The following is a 15,023-nucleotide window of genomic DNA, read 5'->3' as shown; positions in this document are numbered from 1 at the left end:
CACACTCACACACACACACACACACACACACACACACACACACACTTATTTTGTGTCAGGCTTGACCTCCTGTAACCCCCACCCTGTGCAAGTAATGATGACTTGTTTCCTAACCTTTGCACATTTCTTTGTGACTTAGGATTGACTGTGTCTGATGCACAGAGTGGTCAGCTAGTGCTTGTTAAGTCAGATGCCTGCTTTTATCAAGATATGTACAGAATTGTATTTACTCTTAGTATTTTTAGTGCTCATACTTATAGTAGTAGTAATAATAGTATTAGTAGCAGTACAGTATTATTGATTATGAATTATGGCTTATTCGATCCCTTGTGCAGATGATGTTGAGATTGCCCAATTATGCAGCTTTTATGTCTAATACACAGTAGTGAGCAGACCAAGCATATGTTTTTGGGAAATACCTTTTATAGTATGTCCTCTTTTGGATTGTGACTCCTCATTTGTGTTGTAACAGCTTATCTTTTCAGTTTATAAAGTATTATAACCATGATCATCTACCTATACAGATGATGATAATGTTGCCCAGCCACCTGTAAGTTTGTTTGACAGGGGCCTGTTTTGGCTTGATGCACAGGTTGTATACATATGCGAGGAAAAAACATTTTATAACTTTAATAGCTTACACATTTTTGTATGACTATATTGCATATATCAACAGTTTGTTTTACTGAAGTACAGTACATACATATAAGGTTAATTGTTTACTTTTTCATTACAGGTCCATCACTTACCTTTGTTAATGCCCCTGATAACACATTTTGAGGTCTGGGGTTACCTACGTTTGATGCTCATGGTAGCCAGCCAGTACATGGGTAAGTAAAGGGTGGAAAGTTTGCATAAATAATTGTTACTGTTTGTATGTGCTTAGCTGATTTTGTTAATTACTACAGTGGTGAGTGTGTGAGTTATTCACTACCTCCTAGCCAGGGCCACAGCATATTGTGCATGCCTCTGTCAGCCATGATTATTCCCTGCTGCCGAGTCTTCATTTGACTCTTCATTTGTTTCTGCTGGTCCTGACTGTGGTGCTGGGAACTGCAGGCCTTGTTCTGAGTCTCTTTGCTGTGACTGTTTCCTAAGAATGACATCATGCAATATTTCATTTCTGACAGGTGGCTGGGTTGTACTGCAGAGCACATTCAGATGTATCTAATCATTGGAAACATGACTTAAGCAAGCCAAAAACACACTTTATGATGTTTCTAGAATGAGCATGAGTATTATTATAAGCTTGCTCACTGGAGTTGTGTAGATTTTTCATGGGAGTCATGAGCCAAGGTTCAAGGTTATAACTTGTATACCCCACTAGATGTCCTTGGAGTAAGTTGCCACTAGAATATCTTAGGTACAGGTCACAGGTGTGCCATATGTGGGAGTCATGGAAACTGTTAGGGTTACCTTCACACCCACACATTACAGATGATATCTTGTGCATTACAGACCACTTGACAGTTGACAGAGTGCTAGCCTTTTCTGTTTATGTGCCTCCTTCTCTGTTCACCAGGTGCTTTTATTTCAATGTGTGTGCATTCTATGATCTCCAGAACCACAGGAAAATGAGTCATGGCACAGAAATTTTGCATGGTGGTAGCTCTCTCCTCTGGGGTATGTAGCATCAAAGTATTTTCTTCCACAAGTTTCAGCATTGCATTGAGAAACTGGTGTAGAATTCTTGATACAGAGACCTGTGAGACCCCCATGTCTCCTGTGGGTTTCTCAAAAGTCACATTAGCTATTATACAAAATGCTGCATATTACTTGGTTTCCTCTGGGATGGGTTCTCCTCAATTCCCATGGGGCCTGAGATGAATGCAGCAGATATTGACTGTTTGTTCTGTAGTGACCCTGTCTACCCTGTAGCGGTCTATTACATTTGTCTCATGAAGTCCTTATTAAGGTCAAACAATAGTCTGAACACCCTACATCTTCTGGGAAGAGATCTGGCAGCAGCAACAGCATCTTGTATTACAGCCTGTTACACATACAGATTTATGCTAGCTGCAGCAAACCAAATATTTTCAAAGTGCCCTTGTGGATGTATTCCAGTCTTTGTTTTCAGTGCTAAAGGGAGTGGGGGTATGTAGCACTCATTTCATATGCTCCTGAATTACTCCTCTATGATTATTTGCCTCATTAGCTTGTAATTCAACTCTTTACTCAGTAATTACCATATTCGGCTACTAACGTTTATTTTGTAGCTGGGTGTAAAGTGGACTGCTGTTTCCTGAATCTCAGACAGCACACTTGTTGCAGGTCATTGTGCGAACAGGATTAATGTGATGTGTAGTCATTCACGAATCCCAGCCTTTGTTGTATGCGTACGTTTGTGTGTGCATGAGTCCATACACAAATCACAACTATTTACAAAATAAAAAGGACACATAAAAGTGAATAAGCAAACTCCATAATGATCATATATTCATGAACTGCTGACTGTTTTATCTTCTTGAAACATTTATGGTGAGTAGTCAGCATTCCTAATAATCTGTAATCAAATGTTTTTGCATGGACTTTCTCGCTTGTAAGACTGGTTTAGATGCATGCCACAGAAATACTTGTCTAGCTTTCTATAGTTAATGTGCATCCATGCTTTCAGAAAGAGAAACAATAGTTCATAAGAAATAGAACATAGGCTAGTCAATAAGACTTGTAAATAAGTTTATTAGATACAGGACCAGTGGATATTGAATTGCTTTGAAGTTGTGTACAACTGAAACACAATAAATTTATTGTATGCTAGCACATCTGTCAATACTTGTCACAAACAAACAAGACTGGAATAGAAAAGTAGTAATGTGTTACTTTTTTAAATGTGTATCTTTTACTTTTGATTATATTCAGTTATGACTTTTAATGTTTTTAGTAACTGCAGTCTTTATAAATTCTGGCATTTTGAATACAAATCTATAGGGCTGTTCTCAGAGTGTGTGCTAAGATTTGCCAAGTCTTCACAGCAGTAAAAATGAAAAGAAATAATGAAACATTTGTTTCTAGTGCGCTATCCTAAGGGGCCTTCATGGGAAGTAAACTTTTCAATGTAGACATTTCTCTGAGTGAAAATGTTAAGTGAGGTTAGGGCCCTGGTGGCAGAATAAGGCAGCTGGCAGGTCTATGCTGTGTACTGGAATCCCACTGCTGTTGAGCAGGTCACAAACTACAATTTTTCATTGCTAGTCAGGCTGAAATTAGACAGGCTCAAATAAACAGCTACCGGGCAGTGCTGTCTCAAGGTAAAAGAATCTGCTTAAGTCTTTGCACAATACTTGTACCCCCTGTCATCCAATTAAGCAATGTGCTACAGTTGATTTGAATGTTTTTAAAATCAAGAGTCATGCTTTTAAAAGCTTAGCTATAGCATGAAAGGCAAATTAAACTTTGGCATTTGCCATTACATGTATTCTAATTAATTATACTAAGCAGACCATACACATGCCTATCTGTCTTTATCTTTTTATATGTCTTTCTTATCCTGTTACAGCTGAAAAATAATCAACCATGTATTAAAATTATGTAAGAGAGCTACCATAGTTAGAGATTTTAAGAGTCTGATTAGGCAAATGCTAATGTCACAGCTGATCTTTAGAAAAAGTTGTAATAAATTAAGGCTGTTTTACTTTAAAAACAAAGACTTTCTGAACAGCCTTTAGGTATCAAATACAACTTTTTCTTTATGTGCTTTGGCCGCCTTATTCCTGGTGTGTCTCTGGGGAGTATTGTTTTTGTACTTAGGTTTATTTCATTTATTTATTGATTTGTGCTAACTCTATCGATGGCCTTGTAACTAACTGTGTAGATAGGCTAGTCTGAAAGACCATTTTCAGCCATGACCCAGACCCAAGGTAGTCATACTTAACAATATACATATAATGTAAAAGAATCATGGACATATGTATAAAGTACAGGTTAGTAAATACTTTGTAGAGGTGTACATACGACAAAGATTTTGTATAACTAATGGTAGAAAAGTTTGAATATAAAGGATGGCCACAGTAAAATTTTTGGTTTAGCATGGTACAGTTTTTCAGGTACCACAATTTAGCCATTGTGTATAAAATTCAGCAATTGTCTCCAGTGTTTTGACTTATTTACTAAGATGACTGATTGTGGGGCTACTTCAGTCTGTTCTCATGAATGCTGTGTATTTTATATCTGCTGAGTCTTGTTTTTCAGGCTTTTCATTGTGTGTGTGTGTGTGTGTGTGTGTGTGTGTGTGTCCTGTAAAGCACTACAATCTCATGCAGCAGCCCTGTTTCTCTGCCTTATGCCTATAACTTCTCAGTATACAGTTTAATTGTCCAGTAACCTGGAGAAGGATGGACTAATTAGCAGATACTGCATTAGTAAATGCTAGTTATAACATTATGCTATACATCTAGTACTTGTCAGGACAGATTTTCATCCCATAACCAATGGCTAACAAGAAATAAATATATACTTTACATGTCCACGTCTAGGGTAGCCTTACCGGGGGAGGGAGTTTTGTAAAGTACTGCAGAGTTATATTCTGGTTTATGTTATCTTGTCTTCTTGATCAGGCGCTCTCATTAAATAGAGTGGTTTAGTCATTTCATACTGGAAATTCATCCGAACATAGCCCTACTCTAATAAGCATCTCTAACTTTCCTCAAGACTTAAAGTAGACAAAAGTGTCATTAAAATTTTAACCTTTTATCTCTGTGGAATACTTACAGTGTGACAACACACTATGCAGTACAGAATAATACAAGCACAACAATGTAAAAGGTTACAATGTGCAATATAATAGTATGAAATCAAAAGTCTAGAAAATCTAGCAGTATATTATGCAACCATATTGCTAATATAGCAACTGTGGCATGCTGAGGAGTAGTTTAATAGCAGTGTATTTAGTTGCCAACGCAACATTGTAATTAATGGAGCAGTGTAACATTTAACAATGGAGCAAATTTTAATGCAGTATCTGCAGCAATGTGACAAATACTGCAGTGTACATAAATGAAGGACTTTGCATATTATGCACCGACTGTACATCCATAGCCATGCAGCACACATAGTTTTTAAAGATTTTAGACTGTGAGTTGAGAGCTCTGAGTTTGTTTCAAAGCAGCTTCAAGTGTCAATAGCCTGGTAATGTATAAATTAAAGAAAAACAATAAAGTGGAAAAATGTTTCTATGGTGTGCAGATAACGCAGTACTTTGTCAGTATGCATGGGACAGAGATGGACAATGATATGATAATATTTAGAAAGACATATATATTTTTTTACATTTGTTAACTAGGTAATCCTAGTACCAAGAACCACCTTTTCAGGGTCATCGCAGGTGCTCTGGTAAAGTAACCTGCTCAGAATCGTACAGCAGTCAAATGAAGAGTAAAAGGAAATGAAGCCCCAGACTACAGGATGAAGCTTGATACTCAGACAACCTCCTCGTGGTCCTGCAGAGTGGTCCTAGCTACAGAGAACTCAGAAAAGCGACTACTTTCTGGATTTAAGTATCTTTGCTGTTTTTTTTACTTGGAATAGCTTCTCTAGCTTACCCTAAACAAGCTTAAACTGTTTTTTTAGCTGTTTGCTGCATTATTTTAAAATCTGCACTTAAAGTTACTTTTTAGTCGAATTTGATTGAAAGTTTGTTTGTTTAATTTAACTGTTGAGACTGCCCACTAAAGTGTGCTAGCCTGTGTAACTGATTTATCACTTTTTCTGCATTTTCTGTGTGTTTCTATCTAAAAACAAAAAAACAAAAAAATAATCCTTGTTTCCCCGCCTCTCCTCAACTAGTTTAGACCAGTTTACATGCATTGCTGTATTCTGGGCTGTGGTGTAGTTCCTGTGTTGTCCATTACCTTACTTGGATAGAAGGAAGTTTCTTTGCTCACCAGTGGGAGTGGGGAGCCTTGAGCAGCCTACCTGTCCCTGTAGGAAGTGACCTCAGCACAAGAGCTGTAGTAATTGGTTGTTTTGGACCATTTCTAGCTCTTTTGTAGTTCCCTGTTTAAAATCCGCCTCTGGGCATTTTTTTCTGGCTATACTACTCAGACAAGCTCCTCGTGGTCCTGCAGAGTGGTCCTAGCTATAGAGAACTCAGAAAAGCGACTACTTTCTGGATTTAAGTATCTTTGCTGTTTTTTACTTGGAATAGCTTCTCTAGCTTACCCTAAACAAGCTTAAACTGTTTTTTAGCTGTTTGCTGCATTATTTTAAAATCTGCACTTAAAGTTACTTTTTAGTCTAATTTGATCGAAAGTTTGTTTGTTTGTTTAATTTAACTGTTGAGACTGCCCACTAAAGTGTGCTAGCCTGTGTAACTGATTTATCACTGTTTCTGCATTTTCTGTGTGTTTCTATCTAAAAAAACAAAACAAAAAAATAATGCTTGTTTTCCCGTCTCTCCTCGACTAGTTTAGACAAGTTTACAGGCATTGCTGTATTCTGGGCTGTGGTGTAGTTCCTGTGTTGTCCATTACCTTACTTGGATAGAAGGAAGTTTCTTTGCCCACCAGTGGGAATGGGGAGCCTTGAGCAGCCTACCTGTCCCTGTAGGAAGTGACCTCAGCACAAGAGCTGTAGTAATTGGTTGTTTTGGACCATTTCTAGCTCTTTTGTAGTTCCCTGTTTAAAATCCGCGTATGTGCTTTGCAACGCATTACATAGTGCAGCCGGTTAAACTTCTTCTGGCTCCAGGTCTGCTCTTCAAATTTTCCCTTAAGGAAGCTCTACTCTTAGTATAATCAGACTACTCGCTATATTATAAGCTTAGCACTTGATCTCAAACTTCTCTACTAAGTAAGCACTCTCGTAGTAAGTAAGCACTACATCCCCCTTAACTGTTTCATAGTGTGTCTACCTTAACTGAATTTTCTTAGCTGTTTGCTGCATTTAAAAACTGTGTGCAAAATACCAAATAGCAACTTAATCAGTCTACTGTTTAGCCTCCCCCCACATTTAGACTTAAAACAGGAACAGTTCCTGTATTCTTGTGTGTTCAAGCCTTGGCCAAAAAACCCCAAAAAATTTAAATTTTTTTGGGGCAAAAAAGCCTTTTTTTTGAAAAAAAAACGGGAATTTTTATTTCAATTTTTTTTTGTTTTCGGGGCATTTTCCCTTGTTTTTTTTTTGGGTTCTTATTTTTTTAAAAAAAAAACCCAAAAAACCCAAAAAAAAAAAAATTTTTTTCCTTTTTTTTTTTTCCCCCCCCCCCCCCCCCCCCCCCCCCTCCCCCCCCCCCCCCCCCCCCCCCCCCCCCCCCCCTCCCCCCCCCCCCCCCCCCCCCCCCCTCCCCCCCCCCCCCCCCCCCCCCCCCCCCCCCCCCCCCCCCCCCCTCCCCCTCCCCCCCCCCCCCCCCCCCCCCCCCCCCCCCCCCCCCCCCCCACCCCCCCCCCCCCCCCCCCCCCCCCCCCCCCCCCCCCCCCCCCCCCCCCCCCCCCCGCCCCCCCCCCCCCCCCCCCCCCCCCCCCCCCCCCCCCCCCCCCCCCCCCCCCCCCCCCCCCCCCCCCCCCCCCCCACTCTCCCCCCCCCCCCCCCCCCCCCCCCCCCCCCCCCCCCTTTCCCGAAACTAGAGACCATACGGGGAAATTGGCCTGTATCCTGGGCTGTTAAGCCCCCCCCTTGGCCCCATACCTTCCTGGAAAAATTAGAAGAAGTTTCCTTTGGGGGTTTAAACCAAAACATAGATTGGGTACATTATTCCAGCCCTAACACCCTAGCCCAAAGGTTCCTGGAATTCATAAATTCAAATGCACCGGAACAACTAGTCACCTCTCCCACTAGGGGAGATAATATACTAGACCTGATCATCACAAACATGGGGACAAAATGCTCCACACCGGAGGTATACCCCTCACTAGTGAGATCTGACCACAAACTAATCACCCTGGATATACATATCCCACCTCCACCCCCAGCACAAAAGACCACAGTGAAAAACTTCTCAAAAGCAGACTTCACTCTTCTTAAGACTGAGATGGTATCCTTTATGCCCACTGGGCCAGTGGATACCACATCCCACAATGCCGAATCCTTCACAAATGCTTTCTATGGACATCTCCAAGAATGCATGGATCATGCAATCCCAAATAAATCCAAGTCCCTCTCCACCAAAGGCAAGCGTCCTGTCTGGTGGACCTCAGCCATTAACAAATTGTATGACAAAAGAAGGAAGCTACTGCACGACAGAGCAAAATCCCATAAAGGGAAGACATCTCTGATCAACATTAGCAGAAAACTACGTTCTCTCATAAAAACATCCAAGGCCAACTTTGAGAGAAAAATCGCTAAGGACACTAAAGATAACCACAAAGCCTTCTTCAGCTATGTTAGAAACCTGGGCGGAAACCCTCAGATATGCTCAGAGTTAGTTCACAACAACAAAAAAAACACTGAACCCACAGATATTGCCAACATTCTGGCTGACCGGTTCAGTGAAAAATTTCTCCCCTCCCTCACCCCAAAAAGAAGAAATACTTATCCCAGCTGAATGTAATCTCCCTGTCATCTCAGATGTCCAAGTGAGAACCGCCCTCAACAAAGCTAAAAACACAGCATCAATGGGACCTGACAGTATCCCGGGTTGCGTGCTACGTGAACTCCAAGAGGAGCTAAACCTGCACATAAAAATGCTATTTAACCTTAGCCTTACTACAGGATATGTACCTGAACACTGGCGTACAGCAACAGTGGTCCCACTCCATAAAGGGGGTACCTCTACAGACCCTGGGAACTACCGCCCCATAAGCTTAACCAGCCTGGTCTGCAAAGCTATGGAAAGAATCATTATGGAACTCATAAACAGAGACATAGGGGACCTACAGACACTTGACCCCACCCAGTTTGGCTTTGTAAAGGGCAGATCCTGCCTTTTGAACCTGGTTGACTTTTTCAAAACAATCACTAGAGCCATTGATGAGGGCAAAGCAGTCCATACAGCCTACCTGGACTTGGCTAAGGCCTTCGACACAATACCCCACTCAGGCATCATAGATAAGCTCAACAGCTTAAACGTAAACCCTTATGTCACTAGATGGGTTGCAAACTGGCTAAAGGACAGAACCCATAAAGTTAAAATCGCTGGAGCAATGTCAGACTCAAAGCCAGTCACAAGTGGTGTCCCACAGGGATCTGTCCTGGGACCCCTCTTGTTCGGCATTTATTTCTCAGATGTTAAAGCAAACATGGGAGGGTTGTGGCTGACAAAGTTCGCAGATGACTGCAAACTAGGCGCCATAGTCGATACACCAGCAGACACATACATCTTACAAAAAGGCCTCACAGAAACGGACAACTGGTGCCAGAGTCACGGCCTTAAACTAAATGCCAAAAAATGTATAGTCATCCCCTTTGGGAAAAACAAAGTACCCGCAAATTATCACATAGACAGCAACCCACTGAGTATGGAAAAAGTAATCAGAGACCTAGGGACCCAAGTCAACAGCGACCTCTCATTTGACACCCACATTGCCAAAGTGGTTAGAAAAACATTCTACCTTGCACACCTCATCATGAAGGGATTCACATCCAGATCCAAGGATGTCATTGTACCCCTATACTCCTCCCTCATCAGACCCATGATTAAGTACAATGCCCCATTTGGTATGTACCTCACCCGGCATTTGCAACAGCTTGAGAGACCACAAAAGTACCTCACCAAGAGGATCAAGGGTCTCCAACATATGTCTTATTCTGCCAGACTAAAGAAACTCCAGCTCTATTCAGTAGCATACCGCCTGCTCAGAGGTGATCTCTGCCTGATGTACAAGGCCATGTCCAATCAGGATCTGATGGGCATGCTCCACCTCAAAAAATCCAAATCCATCAGGACCACGAGAGCTAAAGACTTAAACCTCGGCACAAGTATAAACCTTGGCACAAGTATGAATAGGACATGCTGGAGGGATAGATTCATAACCCAGAGGCTTCCCATGCTTTGGAACAAGATCCCAGTTCATGTTAGGCAGAGCCCCTTACTGACTCTCTTCAAGAGAAATCTTGATGAGTGGATGGGAGATCGTAAGTTTACCCCAGGGGTCACATCTGTGTCACTACTAGACAAGGGCACAGTAAACTAATTCTATTATATAAGGGGACCTTCACTGTGTCACTACTAGACAGAGGCACAGTATTCTAAATCTATTCTGTGCATTTTTGTACCATTTCATGGGGTGGCGAAAGCCACATCACTATGGCTAGGCTTACAAATGCCCCAGGGCAGATAGCCTAGTATTAAACTATGAAACCATGAACAGTCTTAACCTTGATACTCTGGACTAAAATGCCAGATTCTGTTGTGTTTTACAGCAGTGCGACACTAGTTGGGTTGTAATGCACATTTTTCTATAAAGGTTAGGCAGCCTTCTCCTGTCTAAATAGCTACCGATATGCATAGTGTTAATTCATTTTTAGGCTGTGCTCCCTGTGTATGACAAGATTATCCCTTTAAAGGGGGCTGGGCTTATGGCTGACACACTAGTGATGGACACTCTTGAGATGTGATCACTTACCTGTGATTCTGGCATTTTGCTCTGAAAGACTGAGATTGCAGAAGCACAAAGATTTATCTTTTCCCTGAGATGTTACAATCTCAGATTTGGTGTACATAGATAGCTGGAAGAGGAAGGGATATCTCCCATGAAAGAATACTGTTTCTGATGAGTTTTTAAGGTCATCTTGGTTCATAATCAAATGATTTCAACCTTTTGTGATCAATGTTATATGAGTTATTCACAAAAGAGTCTGTACTTTATAAAAGCATCATCTTCAAGTTGTGCTATTGATCTTGTTTTGAGTTTCTTCAAAGTGCTTAGCAGACAAAGACGAAAAATAGCAGTAAAGTTTTCACGGCTCATTTGAGAAGAATCAACAGTTTTAAACGGACAAATGAGTTATGGTCTGCAAACAGAGCAAGGATTTATTAATTTTATTGCAAACAGCATTCCTTCAGAGAAGTACATGGTAACATTATTCAGTGCTATCCTTGTACCTTTGCATAGATTCATTTGAAACCTGGCCTAGTCTCAAATTTCTTAAGATAAATAAAGATAAATCCTACAGTTTGCCATATTGTGAAAGCTTTGTCAGGACTGGCAAATAAAGGTTAAAATAATTAAATCCAGGATTACACAGTTAAGCTTCATAGCACTTAATAGTCTTAATTCTCTCCACTAAACTGCCCTAAGTTATATGGTGTGTACCCTGGCATACCGCTTGGAGATTCCTCTTTGTAACATCGCATTCTGTGTTTCATGTAGGTCAAGATTGTGCCAGTGGCAATGGCGCTCTTCTGGGTCCGTGTCCTCAGTGGTCCCCAGGACATGATATATTTTAACAGCCTAAGTAAAATTACATGTCATGTCACAGAACTATACAGAATACTTAAACTGTCATCAATCATTACTGTTGTCTAAGATTTATCTAGGAAACAAGCTAACAACTATTTTAGTAAAACATATGGATGTAAAGATCTATGAATAATATATCCACTAATCACTGATTTATATATGAAGATGAAAACAGCCACACCAACTTTTGTGCAACTAACCAGACATAAGATATTCAAGTTATTGTTAAATCCATCTCATCTACAAGCACATATGGCCTCTGATTTGTAACAGGTGTGAAGTGCGAGACCTAAAGGGTAGTAAAAAAAAACAATATTGCAAGACAGGCATCTCTAAGTAATGACTACTAAAGTCTTCTCTGCAAAGAAGCAGTCACTTAACACATACCTAGTTCATAGCAATAATGAAGTATTTACAAGATAACAGTATAAATGCATGCTGCATTCTGTGATAGAACACATCATTTAGTTGCAGAATAAAAAAAAAATGATGCCAGTAGCTCAGTGAATTTATTTCATATCTCTGATGTCCAAAGCTGATGTCTGTATGCACTATACCTGCTCTCCACGTATCTGCATGAGTATTTTCTGGGTATATGTTCAAGGATGAAGAAATGCTGGCTCAAAGAAACCACTGAACATAATGCTTTATTTGAAATAAAAAAAAAAAAAAAACAAGCTTTCAGAAAACAGGATAATAACATTTATTAATGTGTCAGGCTACAAAAGTATCTGGACCTCAGCTTTCACAAATACAATGATTCCCGGGCAAATAACATATTATCATGATTCAAAATACCCTACAAACTATCAAAATTATTAATCACTGAAGCCAGGTGAGCCATCACATTGCTCACAAAGGGGCTAAATTATATTGTCAAAATTTTCTTTCATTGACAGCTCATTCATTCAACCCTATCCATCAAAACTAACTTCAGCAAACATAGGAATTTTTTACAGGGTAAGTAACCAATTGGCCAACACAACAATTTTGCTCTTTTCCCACCGTAGTGCAATCTTGGAGTTAGTGTATATAGTTAGGGGGTTGGGGGGGTGCAGCCCCCCACTTAGGTGGGTTTGATTTAGTGCAATGTGTGTTTCAGTGGGGCAGTGGCCAATTGATTACTTACCCGGTAAAAAATATAGACCCGCTCCCCATATTAGAATATGGTATCCCGATTGTTGCCATTTGTTCTACACAAAATACCACTCTCCTCCAAACTACAGAAAACAAAATAATTAGATTTATTCATCTATCTAACATAAATAAATTCCAGTGTACTATACTTAAGCAAAGATAAATAGATGACTTTCGATGCTAGGGACACTCTTTGTCTTAGTATACTTGCTATCAAACATTTACACAAATGATACTGTCCCCCATTACTTAACACATTGGAAATCAAAAACACTTCCTATGAAATGCAGCATTCTTACAATTGCAAAGTTCACACTAGATGCCTTCTACATGTAAGTGATCCATCTCCAAAACTGCTTCTGAAATTGGAACTCAATCCCTGACAAAACTGTTCAAAAAATCTCTTTGCATGAATATGGTCAAAGCAAACACATGCAATGGCTTTACAGATACTAGTCAACCCCTTGTACCTTCTTTACAGTGTATTGTTAATCTTCTTCAACATAAGTTCTCTCAATCCTCCTCTCAGGAAAATTAAAATTGTATTTATTTTATGATCACTTAAAACTTTTATAATGCCACATCTTTGATCATACTTTCTTTCATTTTTCAGGTGCCAACATATCTTTGTGCTCACTTTTTTATACATTCTGCATGCTAGTGTTTTTGCCAGTGCAAAACTTTGTTGAGCTGTTCATTTGATGTAACAATTCCCAGTTTTCTTTGTATTGTATGTATACACTGCTCTTGTAGTTTTATAAGTAACCCTATACATGGTTTATTTTTTTTGTATTTGTGTGTTTGGCCTTGGTCATTTGTGAAAAAGGGTCCTTGGACCAGTCCAATTACACAGTTAACAAATATTAAATAAATAAATAAACAAATGTATGCATACACATATTAAAAAATGAACTAGAAGACGGACTGAGAAGGGGGAATTTGCATTTTGGAAAAACTGGAGGGAAGTAATTGTTATAAAAGGGAACATGGTTGCTTGAGAGTATGGAAATGAAAATCTTATGCATGTGTGTGTGGTTTAAGTTGTAGGAAGCAGAGCAAGTTCAGAAATGGGCGTGGCTTGCTGCTTATCCCAGCAGTAGGGAAAAGACTGTTTTTGTTTGCTTGTTTGTTTTGCTCTTCATGTCTTAGAGTGGAGGATTAGCAGACCAGAGAATAGCACCAGGTTCTAAATGAGCCTGCTATGGCTGTGACAGCAATTGTTGTTGGATAGAGCATGACAGCTGGTTTTGCATGGTAATGAAGCAAGTGAAAGAGAAGCCCAGAGCAGTATTTGTGAATCTACAGATATGTCAGAAAAAAGAAAGTTATTACAAATGTGGAAGCATCTGAAAGTGGGACATTCCTGCATATATGTAGACAATGATTATTCAGCAGTTATTAGAACAAGAAGAAACCAGTTTATTCCTGCACTGAGACACTGTAGGGAAACATAACTGAAGTTTATACTCTGGTATCCTGCATATTTTATGCCAAATATTCAAAAGGAATGAAAACCTATCATAAAACAGTAACCATTTGAAATGTTGGGGCCCTCATCAGTGAATCTCAAAATACAGAGAGTGAATAGCCAAAAAAGTGGACTTATATTTACCAAGTACCAAAATGCCATTTCTTGGAATATTCCCTTTTCTAAAACGTATAGTAATCTTGGAGTTGGTTCATATACATTTAGGAGGTATGGGAAGCTTGATCCCCACACTGGATGTTCAGGGGGGGCTTAGCCTTTGAATGAAACAAGTTTAAAGGAGAAGAGTGATGTCTTGTTTATGTCACAAGCAAAATTCAAATCATTGGATCTAGTGGTTCTGATGCTGTTCATTTAGCAGATGTGCAAAAGGTCCAGCACAGCTGGATCCTAAGTAACCTACAATGGCATTTTAACCCACACATAGGAGATTAGCAGTCTTGATACCTCCCTTGGAAGGAAGTAATAAGTCCATGGAATACAGCACATTAACTCCACACACCTGACCAACAAAAAAGGTATGCAGACACAGCAAAGAATAATAATCATAACAGTAAAAAAAAGATATCTATATTACTTTACATACCAATAATAGTCATTACAATTGTGGTTGTTAAACTGTTTGTGCAAACATAATGCATCTTGAATATGTTTTATTTTACTTGTGTATGTCACTACTGTAAGTAAACCGAGTATTGCTCATGTTATATAATCATATAACTCTTCCTACAAGGATGCAATAAGAGTTCAAAGGCAACTGGGTATTGTGCTAATTAACATATGTAATTATATTTCACCAGCTTAGTAAAGCCTATTATAACATCATGAGATACTGGTTAGTACATCTGCAAGCCTTGCTTAGGACTGGCATGTGACCATATTGTTAGAATTTATTTGGGTCCATTGTAATTGCATTACTAATTAATATGAACTAATATCAGCTTTCTTTTATACACTGCATTACCCTGTACAATACAATACACACATACGGTCATACTGTTCTGATTACAATATATTAGTAGACAACAGCTGTAAGCATATCCAGATGTGACTTATTATACAACCTA

This window comes from Protopterus annectens, chromosome 3.part1, assembly GCF_019279795.1.
Source record: "Protopterus annectens isolate FY-2018-M chromosome 3.part1, PAN1.0, whole genome shotgun sequence".
NCBI lineage: Eukaryota > Metazoa > Chordata > Ceratodontiformes > Protopteridae > Protopterus > Protopterus annectens.
Note: the sequence above shows the minus strand (reverse complement) of the source record.